This window comes from Halichoeres trimaculatus, unplaced genomic scaffold (genome assembly GCF_033239565.1).
Source record: "Halichoeres trimaculatus isolate MK-OKI-2021-1 unplaced genomic scaffold, fHalTri1.1 fHalTri1_scaffold_6, whole genome shotgun sequence".
NCBI classification, from domain to species: domain Eukaryota; kingdom Metazoa; phylum Chordata; class Actinopteri; order Labriformes; family Labridae; genus Halichoeres; species Halichoeres trimaculatus.
The window spans coordinates 7,027,320-7,044,868 of record NW_027437184.1 but is presented as its reverse complement, the minus strand read 5'-3'; the positions used below and the strand labels follow the sequence as shown (position 1 = coordinate 7,044,868).

The 17,549-nt window shown below is 39.6% G+C and overlaps 1 protein-coding gene across 2 annotated transcripts in view; it reads right to left on the bottom strand.

The window, feature by feature from the left end:
• Positions 1–13,232, bottom strand: part of jade2 (jade family PHD finger 2) — a 283,971-nt gene extending 270,739 nt beyond the window's left edge. For both annotated transcript variants that reach the window (XM_074672130.1, XM_074672129.1), the window contains exon 1: positions 12,368–13,232. The gene's annotated coding sequence lies outside the window, so the exon portion shown is untranslated. The remainder of the gene's footprint in view (positions 1–12,367) is intronic.
• Between the last annotated feature and the right edge of the window lie 4,317 nt (positions 13,233–17,549).

Here is a 17,549-nt window from a genome sequence, read left to right as displayed (position 1 = left end):
CAGAATCTCATCACTAATCAGACCTCTAAACTGAAATATTTTGTAATGTTTATTTTTTGTTTTTTATCTATTTTTTTTTAATTCAACTTTTGGGCATGTATGTTAAGTAAGGGATTGGCATTTCAAGCAAAAATACTTTTTAACTGTCACTGGCATCTATCCAGCAATTGCTTCAATTAGGGATGTCCCGATACAATATTTTTTACTTCCGATCTGATCCAATTTTTTTATGATATGTTTTGTTGATACTGATCTGATACCAACACCTTTCTTTGATAAACCCTGTACTCCGTTTTAAATGACGAATCATATTTGCTGTATTAAAGTGAGCCCTGTTTGCTCGAGGAACACTCACTTTGCAAATGATGAAAGATGCTGTTTTACTATCATTGCTTTCCAAAGAGAAGTAGTCCCACACAGCGGACATGTTTGCAACGTGGTTTGATTTACAGCAGCTGTAAAGTGTGATGGTGCTGAAAACACGTGAAAACTGGATTGGTCCTGATCACATAACAAAATCCACTCCAACAAACGGATCCTCCAACAGTAGCCGTATTGGATACCGATACCGATCAGTGTATCAGATTGGGACATCCCTAGCTTAAATGTTTCTATAGACTGCCGGTTATGGTTTCTTCTTCTTTTGCTATCTCAAGCTGTCACTGTTCCTCTTCTCTTGTCATGAAGCAAACAGCTGAAATTTAACTATTTGTAAACGGTGTACATAGATCATAATAAAAACGGTAGGCTACGGTATGATCTTCCAAATAATTGGTCTTCTCATCTGCTTGGGGTGGCCAACCAGATTTCATAATTAGCAAGCTCCAACCCTGAGCCACCCTGGTAGCCTGGCCCCTGGTTACAGCCATCGTCTGCCAGGAATACAGTACTACAACCGGGCAACAGTAAAAACAATGAAATTATATTCTTTTATGTGATACAATTTGTAACATTTGATTCTTAATAAATTAATGACTCAAAGCTAGGCCAACCCAACAGTCTGGATAGGCTGGCAACCTGTTCAGGGTGCAAAGGTCATGAGAGGACTGATGGATGGATGGATGGATGGATGGATGGATGGATGGATGGATGGATGGATGGATGGATGGATTTGGTGAAAGTATTGAGTACATTCTCCTGAAAAAGTGGAAATGGCTCACTTTGAGATCTGTCAAACACATTGTGACCGAGTTCATTCAAAGGACGCTTTTGAGCTTGAGGGGTTTCTTCTTTTCACATTGTAACAAAAACAAAAGAAAAAACACTGGAGACACAATAAGAAAATTATTTCACAGTGACTCGCTGTCATATTTTGCCTTTAAATTAAAAGGATAAAGAACAAGGACTGTGTCTCTTTGGGATTTTGTCTCGATGAGAGCAGAGCCTGTTCTGGATCTGACTGCTCATGTCCCAAAACTCCTGCACGCAATGTTGTCGGGAATCAAAGTTAGGGTTGATGACAGTGTAGGTACCTTTGGAGCACCTGGCCATGGGGAAATGAAGCATTCCTGTTACACTTGCTCATCCAGACTCTATTGAGATTATCCAATTGGCTTTATACTAATCACTTCACTGTCTCAGATCTTCTGCAAATCAGTCACAAAGCGTGAAGTTGATTGAATTAACAGCTTATAAGATACGAAAATTAGACACAGATGCAGTTTTGGAGGCAGTAACTCAACAGGTATAACTAGCCTAATGTTTAGGAGACAAACTTTCTTTGGTTCCTTTATTTAACATGTCAAAGAGTCCTCATAAAAGATCCCAGACTAGTGATGGGTATGGATAAGACTGTAATGATACTAATGCCCTTATCGATTCTGCTCATTGATCTGATTCTTGATTGATTCGCAAATTTTATTTTACTTTTTCAACGCCACACCAAGTGAAAAGTTCAGTGATGATGATGATGATGTCATCAGAGTCTATCAGGAGCCATATTTTCCCGAAATGCTCATCCCATGTGAGTCAGTTTATAGCATTCATTTAGGGCAGGGATCTCAAACTCATGCCACGGAGGGCCAAGAGGCTGCAGGTTTTCTTTCCAACCAAAAACTCTACCAGCTGATTTCACTGATTACCTCACCTTCAAGCAGAGAGCCGGGACTAATCAGTGAAATCAGCTGGTAGAGTTTTTGGTTGGAAAGAAAAACCTGCAGCCTCTTGGCCCTTCATGGCACGAGTTTGAGATCCCTGATTTAGGGGATCTAGCATCTCAACTTTTTCCAACCCCATCTTATAAACAAAGACCAAAAATAAGGACTTGAATTAAAAAAAAAAATTTTTTTTTTTTGTTTTGTTTTTTTGTTTTTTTAAAGCAGGACTAAAACAATATCATTTAAAAATATATATATATATATATATATATATATATATATATATATATATATATATATATATATATATATATATATATATATATATATATATATATATATATATATATATATATATATATATATCATACTAATAAATAATAAAATATCATAAAAATAAATAAAATAATATCAAATAGATAAATAATAAAATATAAAAATAAATTAATTAAATAATAAAATTGTCAAACAAAAAATCCTGATACTTTGATACATTGATTTTTTTTTCCCCACCTCTACCAAAAAGTCTGCTTTACAGGTTTTCTGTTTCAACATTTAATTAAGTTTATAAGTAAAACATGACATTAGTCACTGGATCTGGATCTCTTTGATGTAAATAACTAGTAAAAAACTGCACGTCACGCCACGTCACGTTGATATACTGTTTATTTTATGCTATTGACTGAAGTAGGCCTTCTAGTGTCTTGATGTGGTAGCAGTCGTTTAAGCTGTTTGGAACCTTGCCATTATTAGTTTCTGTGATGAAAGTTGAAATTATGTTGTAAAACCAAAGTCATAATTTGTACGATAAGGACTAACATATCAGTGCAGTTTCCCATATACATTAGCATCAAGCTAGCACTATTTTGTTCATATCGTTTTTGGTAAATAAGGAGATTTATACCAAGTTGAATGTATTGACTTGAAATTTTGTGTGATAAAGTAATGTTCATTTCTTTGTGTGTTCAGTTCTTCACTAAAACTTAAATCTGAAAATCCTGAATCAGAGTTTTCTTGGAAATGTCATCTAACTGCTAAGCTGAGATAGCTGTGGCAGACTGGTCAACGTAAGGTCCAGCAGCTCTGGCATAATGTGAAGAATCAATAAGGGAATCATTTATGGATCAGTGTCAATAGATTGAAACATTTCTTGATTCTTAAGAGGAACCAGTTTTCAGTACCCCTCCCTGGACCAGACCCCAAATTTCTCTGAAGACAGGCCAAGAAGTCCTGAAAGTTACCAAAAAAAGAAAGTGCTGCTCCTTTGCTACTTCCACAAAGAATGACCGAGAGTCTCTCCTTCAAAGTAAGAGCGCATTTCAGCAGCTTCAGCAGGAGATAATAACAGAGGATGGAAGAAAATAGGGAAGGGCAAGTGAAGGAGTGAAAAAAATAAATCAATATTCAAGTGAAGTATATAAAATCACAGATAAAACTCTGTGTTCTGAGCCAAATCACACAAACTCTATAATGCAGAAAAATACAAACACACACATCTGCACACCAACTGAAGAGGCATCAGGCCAAACAAACGAGCCGCAGAAATCAAATAGATTTCCTTTATCACCTTGCTGGCTCCAGCCACCAGAACATTAACACAATATTTATTGATGCTGCCACGGCTCCTGCTGCTGCCGCTGCATCATGGGAGCAGGAAGCGCAAAACAGAAGAGAGAGAAAGAAGTAATGAATAAAAAGAGGAAAAAAAGGAAAGAAGAGGATGAGGTCCAAATAATTTTCTAACTAAGCCCCCCGCTCCATTCCCCGAAATCTGCTGACAAACAATGGAGGAGGTGAGTCTGAGCCAGCGAGGCTGGGGCTCTGCCAACGAGCCAGGAGGAGAGGGAGCAAAAAGGGGAGGACAGGTGGGAGGAGAGAGGGAGGGGGAGAGAAAGAAACAGAGAGAAAGATGGAGGATTGATGCATCGCTCCTGTCTCCACTGCCATCAGGAGTTCATTAGCTCCTGGAGGGGAGGGAGGTACGGCATGAAAAGGACAGAAAGATGGAGGATGAGCCCTCTGCCCTTCACTCCCAGTGACCCCAACAACCACCTCCCTGTTTACCTACCTGCACCTCCCCTTCCTTACATCTCTCCTCCTTCATCTTCTCTGTCTTCACATGCTCCCCCTATCTCCCAAACTCCACCCTGCATCCTCCAACCACTTGTCATTCCCTTTAAACACATTATCCATTAAGTATGAATCATCCAAAAGTAAACTCTGTCCCAGTGGTCCAAAACTTAAGATGAACATCCATTTAAGATAAGATAAGAAAGAGAAAATTCAACCTCTTCCCCTCTCAGCTCTCCTGCCGTCTTTAATTTTGATTCATCTGATGGTTCAAATATAAACTAAGTGCAAATGAAATGCCAGTGGCAGTATGGCATCGTGCATCAGGGGCTCATTTCCATCTTGGATCACCGGGTGTTCAAACAGGAAAAGAAAGTCTGACATACTGTTTGGGTCTGCTGTTTACTCGCCCTCTCTCATCACTAAAATATACACACCAACTCCTGAAACTCTTCCCATCAGGAGCTCAGGCAGCATCTGTCATCCCGTCCATCACTGCGCTCACAGCCTTCAGACGCTGCTTTTCAAAGAGTAAGAGTGGGAGGGAACAGGCAGACAGAGAGGGAGCAGTTGTTGTCAATATCAGACATAAGACGATAAAAAGGGAAAATCTGAGGCAGAAATTTTCACTGTAGGATAAACTTGAACTGATAAGTGGAGAAACTTGTACATAATTTTAATAAAACGATGATTTCTGTTGAATTCAAATGCTCTAAATCTCCCAAGTCCATTAAAACATGTTGAAAAGTTAAGAAAAATGCAACAATGCTTCATCATTGTTAACCATTTTTATATGTCTCAGGAACATCGAAAAGCCATAAAGGTCTAATGGTTCTAAAAGGGTCTTGTAAAACACAATAAGACGGTCGCCATATTGGAAAAACTGCCAGTTACAACTTCTGATAAATCAAGAAACTTGGGTTGAGGGTGTGGCCCTTTAACCAGCCAAATTGCCACACTTTCCTTACCCATTATTCAGATAAGCATCTAATTATGCACAATTCCTTGCCTTAATGAAATCAAAACTGATGAGTTTGGACAAAAAATAACTCCTGAGTATGATTCCCCTCAGGGCTCCTTTCCCACATGTCAGCCCTCACTAACTCCTAGTCTTTCAGCACTTTCCCTGGTCCTAGCCTTTCAAAATAAAGGTGTGAAAGACTCAAAACTGTAACTAAAATAACAACTGGGGATGCACAATATTGGATTTTTTGCTGATATCCAATATGCTGGTTTTTAACAACTCATTTAGCCGACATCGATAGCGATAGCGATATAGATAACAATATCAATACTGATATTTTTCTTATGCACATAATTGCAGAGATTATCAGCTCTCTTCTGGAAGTAGCATACTGTACTTTGGTACACACTCTTATCACATTTGTTAAGTAATATTCATTTCTTGTGCAAAATAAGAAAAATATATAAATAAACATATCATAACATTACCCACAACCAGGGCAAATTTGGCCAACTTCATAACTGACAGTCAGTAAATATAACCTCTGTTTACAGGAAACATATGAGAAGTGCAACTGTACAGCCGTTAAACCCAAATTGAATATATTGGTTTACTTTGGTAAATGGTAAATGTGTCTAAATGAGTCAGCTACATGTACCGTACAGACTGTCACTTAAGTTTAACTTGAAATAGGAGCCAAATTTGAGGCTACGCAGTCTGAGCTGTGCAATCAAAATCATAAAAAGTGCAAAAAATATCTGCAGCTTCAGCCCATTATTTTATCATTTTATTATATCGGCAGAATTTGGTGTGATGGCTGATATCTGATACTTTATTTCCAAGCCCATATCAGCAGATACCAATAACATGCCGATAATCTCTTACATCCCTAATAATACACAGTTCTACTCATAAAAGAAGTACTGTATAAAGACTGATACAGTTTTTTGGCTGTAAACACAATTAGCCTTGCAGTAAAACTTGGCAGAGTAATAATTCAGCCTCGAGCGATCTCTCAAAGAAATGCAGTTTGTCACACTTTAATACTGGCCTAATTTTCAAGCATCAAAGGTTGCAACTTTATAATAGCATGTCTCTTTTGAGTTTGAGTTTTTTTCATGATGTGATTTCAGTCTTTTATTAATTCATTTGTAGATAATAAAACAGTAAGTACTAGGGGTGAACCGATCCTAATTTTCTGGCCAATCGCTGACCACCGATCTTATTTTTTTAAAACTGACAGCATATGCCTTCAATGTTCAATCTTATTTCTTTAAAAATCATTGAACAATACCTGTGAAACAATAAAATTTTTATGTTTTAACTTAAACAACCAATAAAGTGTTCTGAGTTTTAGGTCTGAGAGCAAAAAGCAACAATGGCTGGCTGTCAGACATTCTCAGAGGAATATAAGATCAGTTTCATATGTAAGGATGGGCCGATCACCGATCCCTGATCACCAATCCCCGATCCCCCAATGCATGTGCATGCCTAGTAAGTAAAGCAGGAAACTTGAGGGTTGGGCTTAAGACTTTTGGCCTCGGTCCATGGGGTGTATGACCTAACCACACGGCCAAACTGGCGGCCAAATATCAGTTGATTTCAGAGCCAATCATCTGTCATCTGACGATAAATTGGCTTCTCAGAATGATGGCCAAGTTTCCAGTGCCTTTAATGTAGCCAGGGGCTCACAATAAATGACCTCCAGCCAGACTCCCATCCAAGACCCAAGACTTCCGTTTCTGTCCATCCAATATCACCATCTGACAAGCGACATGTGAAACAAGAACAAAGATGATGCTGATACACAACGCCAAAGAGCGGACTGTTAGCAACTAGTGCTTACATGTATTTGTTAAAGGGTCAACCAAATTATCACTGGATGACTCTCGGTGTGACTGTTGACTGCCCTTTCTCTATCTTTTTCAGTGGAAGATAAGCTGTGGCTTTATGAATGTTGGAAAAATGCTGCTGAATGGCGCAGGGCAGTTTGACCCTGGCGCTGGCTGCTCAGACACTTACTGACCAACTACCAACCACTTTAAAAGCAAGTAATGAGCCACATCAATATTTTCTTTATTAGAAATATATAAAAGAAGACTGCAAAATCTTCTTAAGGGGAAACTTTTGTGTTAATTGAGCAGCTTAAAACTTGAAATGTTCATAAAATACACCTTCTATCATAAACTGTTTACAGCGGCTCATGCAGATACTTTGTTGTAGTTTATGTCTTCTTTCCTGAGGGGAAATAAACACACTTAGCATAAAGGAAGCGAAACGTAAACCTGGTGAGATATGCACTAATAATATCACTGCTGCCTCTGTGGTAATAACAACACAGGCTTCACAGTGAACTATGACAAAAACTGGATCATTAATTTTATCCGAGAAACCATCTGCTGCACCAGAGCCTTCACTGCTCTTATTCAGTCAGCGAGGGACACGTTTTGCAGGACGAAGACTTACGAGGCACATTCCAATTACTCCAGCAAAAACCTCTCTGTGAAATATGTGCACCACCTCCTGCCTCACAAGTGATGTGTGCAGGTGTGCAGACTCTGCAATTATCCTTTACTAACAAGGCAGAGTCACAGTGGCACAGGGGGGAAAAATGTCAGAACTGAAATACTCCCTCTCCCCTTGAAGTCTGACGTCACCCCCTGCCCACTGAACAGCAGGTTAGCAGGGACACACACACACACATGCACAAGCGCACACACACTCAAGAACCTACTAATGAGGCTCTAGGCCACAGCAGGGTCATCCACTGAGAACAAACACTGACAAAAGGCACACGGGCTAATGCATACAAACATGCCTGCAGCCTCTAATCCACCACATGGCTGGTTTCACATTACCAAAGTTGTCAGACATGTGCATGAGGATACCAGAGCGACACCGCAGACTCACAACAAAACATGAACACACACTTAGCGCACAATAGGATTAGCCCCAGATCATTTAAATCATGTTAATCAGCTAATATTTGACTAAACTGATTAAACTGTTGTGATTTTAAAAATGATGCCAAACACGCTGACAGGTGTTTTATATGGAGTGTAATAAAAACACTCAAGTATATTTTCTTACTCTGTTTAGTGATCACAGAAACACCTAATGGATTTTTAATGAAAACTTCACTCGCAAAGACTATTTTAAAAACAAGCTAATGAAAAAGACTCCTGAGTCCTGAATGCAACACATTCAACTGTTAGCGCATACACTCCTTTATTCATAAGGAGGGGTGATAGTAATGCTATTTAAAAGATTCAAAGGAGGGAAAAGTCAAAGTGCAAACCAAGCAGCAACCTAAATATGAAGCCAATGCTGAAGTGTGTAAACCTGCAGTTCATGAAGTGTCCACTTGGGGCTGGCTGCAAAAAAAAGAAGCCACATACACACCCATTCAAGAAGCAGATCTATACTAAAGAAATAATCATGTTTACAAAAAGTACAATTCTACATCAGCAGTCACTGTTTTGCATTAGCTGTTAGCATAGACGCTAAAGCCCTGCCTGAAATCCACCTCTTTGCCCCATGCTACATCAAACAAAAGTTAGGTAGACTCTGCATTTCCAATATTTTAATCACAGTTTGTGGGCCTCAAAATCTCATTTCACTTCACTTTGTCCATGCGTTAGTCGATCTGATCAAACCAGCAGCCTGTTCATTAAATTTACCCCATACATTGTTTCATGGAGTACATGTTTGTGGCCATAGAGAGAAGCTGTTAAAAGTTGAACTGGTCCACATTGTTGTGTAGAATTGCTTTGTGTCGCAAAAGGATTACCAACTTCTCAATGAAATCCCCTCTCTGATTTATATACTGTTTGATTGGGCACATAGAAAAACAGGTTTAACATGTTTAATTTCATTTCATCTCAAAATAAATGCATTTGTTTCATTCCTCTGACCTCCAAAGTACTTGATATGTATGATTTTTTTCATATTTTTATTATTTATTTTTTATTTTATATAATAATAATAATAATAATAATAATAATAATTATTATTATTATTATTATTATTATTATTATTATTATTATATTCATTTTATTATTATTATTATTATTATTATTATTTTTATTATTATTATTATTATTATTATTATTGTTATCATTACTTTTTTATTTTTATTATTTAAAAAAGCAAAATCTTAATATCAGGTATTTCCTGTAACTTTCTATGATTTTACTACTTTGGGAAAACAGAAGCAGTTCATCAAACGCGCAGACTTCATCAAAAAGTAAATCCAAATTTCATTCCAATACAAAATAACCACAACGTTTGTATTTGGCATCTAATAACTTAAACACAGGTATGACAGTCTGCAGTTTAATACATTTCAGTCCATCTCCCACACACAGGTTCCCTCTGCATTCATACTTAAAGATGTGCTCTTTTGCCTAAAGAGTGTTCATAGAAAAATTAATTTATTACAAATTTAATTAAATGCAGAAAATTAAATATTTCTCTGCTTTATATTATTATTATTATTATTATTATTATTATTATTATTATTATTATTATTATTATCATTATTATTATTATTATTATCACCGTCGTATTTGTTATTATTATGCATTTGTGCATTATTTCCTGAGAAAAAAAAATAAGGAAAAGTTAAAAAAATGATGATTGGATCAGTAACCAAAAATCAAGTATGAGGTAATCCCTGACTCACAAAATTATAGTCCACGAACTACACACAAAATTACCCACTGCCACACACATAAAAATACACACAAATCCTCCTCAGCTATAGTAATACTCCTGTGGCCGACATGCTGGTTAGTTGGTTAGTAAGCAGCGCAAAGCTCAGCAGAGAGCTGGTGACATGACAGCCAGTCAACCAGCCTACAGGCATCCACACACACACACACACACACACACACACACACACACACACACACACACACACACACACACACACACTCAATCATAACACACACCAAAATCCTTCAGCTCAGTTGGCTCCCGTCCTTCTGATCTGACACATTTTTCTGATTCTCACTCACACACACTTTTTCCCTGCAGCCATCTTTAGCGCTGTGTGTAAATTGCACATAAGGATGGAAGCATACATGTGTTGTGTACATGAGTGTGCATGAGTGTGCATGAGTGTGCGTGTCAGAGTTAAGGACTCGGTGTACAGTTAGCTTGACGTCAGCACTCCATTCATGAACAACACCCCTCCTCCTCAACCTCCTCCTCCTCCTCACTCGTAGCTGCTAATGCGATACAACGCGTCACGTGGGGGTCCTTACCCCCTTTTTCAGCCAATCAGATCCCAGCGCTTAACGCAGCAGACACAAATACACTCACACACGCTAGGCTACACCCCTGCCTTTACACACGTGTGCATATGTACACATGTGAGACTTCAAAAGGTCTCCGGCTTGAGTTTCACACTGTACACACACATACACACTCACGCATAGACACACTCTTCCTGGCTGCGCTCCTGAATCAGATGATGAGAGAAAACTGAGATGCAGAGATGAGGTGAGGCATGATGGGTAAAAGATTGAGGAGTGACATGACAGTATAGGAGGATGAGTCGATGTAAGTAAACAAACGTGACAGGCTGGAACACTGTGGTCCAAAAAAATGAATGAATGAATGCTCACTTGCCTGGTAAACAACCACTGTCTCTAGGCAAGGGAAGGCAAGCCTCTAGGGAGGGGAGGGGGGAGAAAAGAGGAGAGGGAAAACAAGATAGCACTGTATCAGGGAAGATATGGAGAACAGAGAGGGGGATAGAGGGATGGAGAGAGTTGTTATGCCCCCACACACCATGACTCATCTCCAGCAGGAGGAGGGCTGTGTGCATGTGTTTGTGTATATTTCTGTGTGTGTGTTGAGAGAGTTTCAAGAGCATGGTACGTGCATCTGCTCTTGAATATGTTTAGAGTGTGCAAGAGTTGTTAGTGTGTGTGCAAAACGATGCTGACGATGTGTGTGTGTGTGTGTGATGGTTGGAAGAAGAGAGGAGGAGGAGATGCGTGGGTAGGGGTAGAGATGGGGTGGTGGTGGGGGGGCGCTGTCACAACTGGGAACATTTAACAAGTCCCCAGACAATCCCGGCTTAATTGATTCAAGGCTGGAGCCAGTTCAGCCTCACATGTGCCATCAAAAAATAAATAAAAAACTGGGCCTAAACTGCTCCATTCAGCATTAATAGGGCAGAGATAATATTCTTTAGAGCTTCTCAGGGCAATTAGAAAGAGTAGGTGGCAACAGCACGCCACTGAAAATCACACCAGAGACAAATGCCCCACTTCCACCCCATTAATCCTGCTCACATGTGACTCAGCCGCATATCAGCTCCTTGTTTTGGTGTTATTGTTGTTTCCAGGTGAGCATGCAACACACAGCTCTGACTTTATGTAGGTAAACAACAGCCACTCCCCCCTCCTCCTCCTTCTCTTCTTCTTCTTCCCCCAAAGCCAGCCAGAAACCAAGAGGAGGAGGAGGAGGAGTGGGTGCGGGAGGGAGGCAGAGTTGCTCTAATTCGTTGATGTGTGTGGTTGCGTGCTCAGCCTTCCTAAAAAACCAGTGCGCTGCTTCCCTCTGGTTCCCTTTCCCCCTCATTTACTCAGCAGTGAAGAAACCTGCAGCTTCTCCAGGGACTCGGAGCGTTTGGTGGCACCATCCTGCACGAACCTGCTGCTCTCATCCCCACCAACGCATCAAAACACATGACTGTAAATGTAGTGGCTGCAAGTCAGTGCTCACATTCCTCGCTACGCTGCAGAAAATGACCCTATTTGTTGCAATTACGCGCAAAAAATAACCCTACTTGGACTCTCTCCAAGTACCCGCTCGCGCACTTTGATTCCCACCGGGGGCGCGTTCACGTTACGTTTTGCAGCACACAACATGGCCAAGTTTACCCGGTGAATTTCATCCGTGTGCGTGCGGTCGTGCATGCACAAGCTGAGGGTGATTAGCCTTTCCTTCACTGCGACACATTAAACACACAACCACACACACACACTCCTTCCTTCCTTCCTTCCTTGACCCACATGCACCGCTCAGCATGCCGCTGACTGTGACTGACAAGCCCGCAGCAAAAGTGCGTACAGAGCCGCCGCCGCTGCTCCTCCTGCTGCTCCTGCTGCTAGCCTAGCACTGGTAGCAGCACAAGCAGCAAAGTGTACTTCGGTTGTCCTGCAACACTCCCACTTTACATATCATTCTGACTGCACATGAAAAGGTAGTTTGGTGTTTTTACCTTGATTGCAGTCAGCTTTGGGTGCAGATACGTCCTCAATCCTGGACGGCGCGCGATTCCCAGAGATTAGGAGATCATTGGGAGCCAGGCACATGTAGTTTTACAGTGCAGGGTTTAGCACTAGTTCACTGTGCCCACTCGGTGCCTAGCAGTGCAGCTACACAGCCCCGACTCTGGATCCACGTTGGGTGACAGGACCGTCCTTTCCCCTCCCTTCCTTTCCTCTGCTTCCCCTCACGGTGCGTGTTGACAGCGCGTCACTCCTGCGAGAAACAGAGTCCGATATCCCGAATAAAATCCCAAAAAAGTGCCAGCCAGACGAAGTTGCAGCCGTTATAAGTCAGTAACAAAAACAAACAGTGCTGCCGCCGCTGGTCCCGCTGCTCTTCACGGTGTAGCAGGCTGCGAGGTGCGCACAACACACCGCTCACAGGAAAGCATGTCGCATTTTGCAAAAGCAGCCCAAACGTGGTGTCAAAAATCCGCCTGTGCCTCTCCTCACCAGTGCCAGTGGTACGGAAGGGGGGCACGAAGAGGCAGCAGGAGGAGGAGGGGTGAGGAATAAAAAGAAAAAAAGGATGCCTTATATCCAAACGATGAGTCAGAAAAGATTGCAAGCCAGTTTCGCAATGTCCCTCCTTCAAAAATAAAACATCCAGCTCTCCTCGCCTTCACTTGCTGCCGAGCTTCCACTCCTTAACCCGGCGTGTACAGTACATGCACACTGCTCTGTACTAATGCACATGCGGGTCTCCTCCGGCAGCTTCTCCTCCTCAACACCTCCAGAGAAAAATACACACAACACAGAGAAAAATCAGTTTTTATCATCAGCTTGAAAACTCTTTTGGCGCCATATTTATGGCGTACTTTCAATTCACTGTTACCGCAAGCTGCACTTCCTACTCTAAGAAATGCAAGATGACTGCGCCTCTGAGAGGAGAGGATGGGGATTGAACTTCAACCGACAAATCTGACTGGCAGTGGCTGGGGAAATTTAAAGGAAACATTAAATTTTTGTTGAGGCAGTGATTGATATTAACCAATCAGATGTAGAACATTTAAAAAAAAAGTTTTTAACCAGGAAACATGGTGCAGCACATTGCTACAAAGTTACATCAAACAGAAAAAAAATAAAATAAGTCAAAATATTCAGGATCACATGACACAAAGTCATCAGTCAAAGCATCTAAAAGCTGATTTATGAAGTTTTGTGACTGGGTCATAGAGCAAAAACTGCTTCCAGCTTTTCTCAAATGGATTAAATTACATAAATAAGTGGGAAGCAAATTAAAAATTGCCTTGGAAGTTTGGAAAATGTCCAACGGTTTAGTCAGTGCAAGCGTACAGGGAGCACACGCTCACGTCTGGGTGAACAGAGAAGATGAAAAAAAAAGAAAAATATTATTAGTCAAAGTAAGAAAGTAGCAGCAACAAGCCTTTTTTTTTTTCCTAAGTGCAACTTTAACAACTCACAAGTTCTTTAATCTGACACTTAAAGGACCTCTAAAGCATTATCAAATGTAAGAATAATTAGCAGATTTTTAAAGTTTTATAAGTTGTAGATAGTTCAAAAACTTTTTTTTTTAAAGAATTTTCTGTCTTAAAATCCCTTAAAACGACGGCTCTGTTTTCACATGTGTTGTAAGTTATTCTTTAAAGCTACCAGTGCCAGTATCAATGCTGCTGATTGATTGGACATTTGGCAAAATCTTAATTACTTTAGTTTCCATTTGCACTGTTTATGTATCTTATAATTGTATCTTCTGCACTGTTTGTGTCATTTTTGACATTTGTGCTCTTTTTGATCTGTATAGTATATAAAGTATTATAGTATAGTATATAGTATAGTATAGTACAGTATAGTATAGTATAGTATAGTATAGTATAGTATAGTATGTATACTGCTTTGGTCAACTTAGCTTGTTTTAAACTTGCTCTATAATAAAGTTCAAGTTGAGGAAAATGACTGATTGTTGTACTACTGTTACTATGTGTGGTAACAAAGTGAATCTGGTTGCTTTTTGTTCCTTTAATTTTATATCTATAATGTTTCTATTAGATGGATCTACCTGCGATCACTTTCCATGGTACTCACCAAAGAGTGGCGCCCCCTACCGTACCAGCAAACTGCACTGCAATGGCTTTATTAGGCTGTTAGAGTGGCAACATTAATCCCGGTTAAATAATACACAAAAAAACCTTTAGTCTTTTCCAAAATCAGCCTCTTGTCCCAGCCACATCACATGAAGCATGTCTCGTTAATTTTGTTTCATTGTTCTGCGTTTTTGTTTTTTTGTTTTTTTTCCCCAACAGGCTGAAAAGATTGCCAAACTTGGCTTTTTTTCTATAAAGACAGGCCATCTAACAACTACAAAATGAACTTGTAGAGGCAAAAATCCATCATATTTCTTTAAACTAATTTTTTTGATTATTATTTTTTTATATTTGTATTTTTTCAAAGAACAGTGTAGGTTGGGCCTGTTGAAAAGTGGATGGGCCTGGGACAACTGGTCTGTTGACTGGTCTGTTTTAGTATTACCTCAGTAGACCTATAACTTGTTTCCTTGAAGTGTAACTTACAGTTCAGCTGGTGGCGCTGTTGAGGCACATTGGAGGAGGAGTCAAGGAGTAAAAGTGAGTAGAGCAAAAGGAAAGATATGCTAACTGAAGTTATGAGCACAGCCAAAAACATGTTGTACTTTATTTTTCCTTCTGACACATCCATATCAGTGCTAGCATGTGGTGCTAATTGTTTGCTAACAAATCTGTTAAGACATTGTTAAGCATTCACACATTCTCAGGCTCTTTTTACTTTTTCTTATTCTTTATTTTTCTGTATCAGGGCTAAAAAAAATGAAAAACTAAATATAGAAAGATAAATGAAGATGTTTTATTCTGAATTTGGTGTTTTCCTGCAAAGTGTTTCATGCACTTGCTGTGCAATGGCTAACGATAGTTTAGCTTGTATCTTTGCACACAGCTTGTTTTAAGCTTTAAATCATTACTTTTACTGAACCAAGCCATGCAAATCGTCAACACACAGTTGTCAATACAGAGTGTTATGTTTAAATTACTGTTTTTATTTATCTATTTATTTTCACTGGAAACAGGGTTAACACGTCAATCCAATTGTTATATTTCAAAATAGGTACATCAATTTCCTTTCATAAATAACATGTTTTTTTTTCATAACCCTATCTTCTATTATTATTATTACTATTTCATCTGAAAAAGTAGTGCCCAACTATTGGTACCGGAGGCAATGAATGGGTTAAGCACAGGTTAAAAACTGAAGTATAGATATCACATCCAATACAAGAAAAGAAAAATCAGAAAATCTCTAAAACCAGTCAACAACCCATCTTTTGTCTCTAATTCTTGGCATTTAACTGGACTGATTCCAACCTCATCCACAACTACCAATTTGTGCTACTTCTGAGTTTTGATTTCAAACCTCTCTTTCAGTTTAAATCCAAACTCCTCGTTGTATTTCTTAAAGGCACTGATTAATTTTCAGCATCACCAAGAACTGCTGTCAAAATAATTGGCAGCCTCAGCTTCAGCTCAAAGTGAAAGCCTGTAGTTGCACTTTACTGTAAGTGATAATATCTCTCCACCAGTGATTGATCTGCTCGCAGTGATCCAAAGGGAACGGCTGGCAAGTAAATTACCTTCCTTCACATTTTCTCTAAAATCTATATTTAAAGGGGAGGAGGGTGTTTGATCAATGCGTAATCTACTCCCATCCAGTGTCTCTAAATCACTGTCCTCTGCCTGTTATCAAGCAGGGTGACATTTTCTTTTACTTTCTCCACACTTTCCTGACATCTTTAGTGAAAAATCCCCCGGTTTATCGAGCAGGTGCAGATTTTTTGCTCTCTATTTCGTCTCATTTCATTTTGGGGGGGGATTTGAAAATGTGTGTTCAATACATGTAGACGCAAAGCCCAAAGAGCCCAGAAGGCACACCAGAATTAAGGTCATTGAGATGAACAAATGGGACAATCCTACTTGTATCAAACTCACAGACGCACACACACAGAGACACACACAAAGCCCTGCTGTGCAAAGGCAAGTCTGTCAGGTGCAGGAATGCTCAGATCAGCTGTATCAGGTGTCACTCAGAAAGTGAAGGAAGGGGAGTGAGGGGTAAAGAGGGTGTGATGCTGTTTTGCACAAAGTGAAATGAGGCGGTGAAGGACACAGAGGGGGAATTCTTTGGCACACATTCAAATGCAACAGCAGCATCCCACACTTCCTCCTCCTCCTCCTCCTCCTCCTCTGTTTCCTCCACATTAGCACACACACGCAGGTAGGCAGCAGTGTCCCCAGAGGGAACAGCCCGTGACCCTCTCCATGGTCCGTTTTCATGTGAGCTAATGTCATTTTCTGTGAGATGAGATGTGAGCTTTGTTTGTTGAGGAGGCAGATCCACACAGATCTGGGTCAAATAGTGGTTGTGGTTTATTTAATCTGCTGGGTGCACCAGATGGGTGGGGTTCACAGCTGCAGAGCATTTCTGGTTGTTATGATACTTTGCTTAAGGTGCTTCACGCAGCACATCATTAAATTATTATCATTGTGTTTCAGCTGCAATACTGCTGCCTTTGAATACACAACATACTCTCTACCACTAAAGTAGATCTGAACAGAGAACTTTAAAGTATCTTTAACATTTTTGACAGAAAGATAGATAGATAGATAGATAGATAGATAGATAGATAGATAGATAGATAGATAGATAGATAGATAGATAGATAGATAGATAGATAGATAGATAGATAGATAGATAGATACTTTACATATTCCGAGGGAAATTCAAGATTAAGTCAAGATCTCTTAGTAAAAAAAGCTTAATAGTTGCACAGGCACAGGTGCAAAAGCCGGCACGTGAGGCTAATTATGTTGGCACACAGATAATGATTAAAATGAGGCAGAGGACAAAAGAAATAATTCAACTGTAGTGTTATATTTTGTTAAACACTTCACAAGAAATTGAACAAACTAAAAATGTTATTACATAAAAATTGAACAAATAACAGTATACAGTAAATCTGAACCATGATGTTTCAAGTGATGCAAATGTGTTTTGCCAGTGCATCACCGCAGTGATTACTGGCTTGCAATCGCATCCATTTAGTGGCATTATCAAGGCAAACAAATAAAGTGGCCAGTGTCTTTT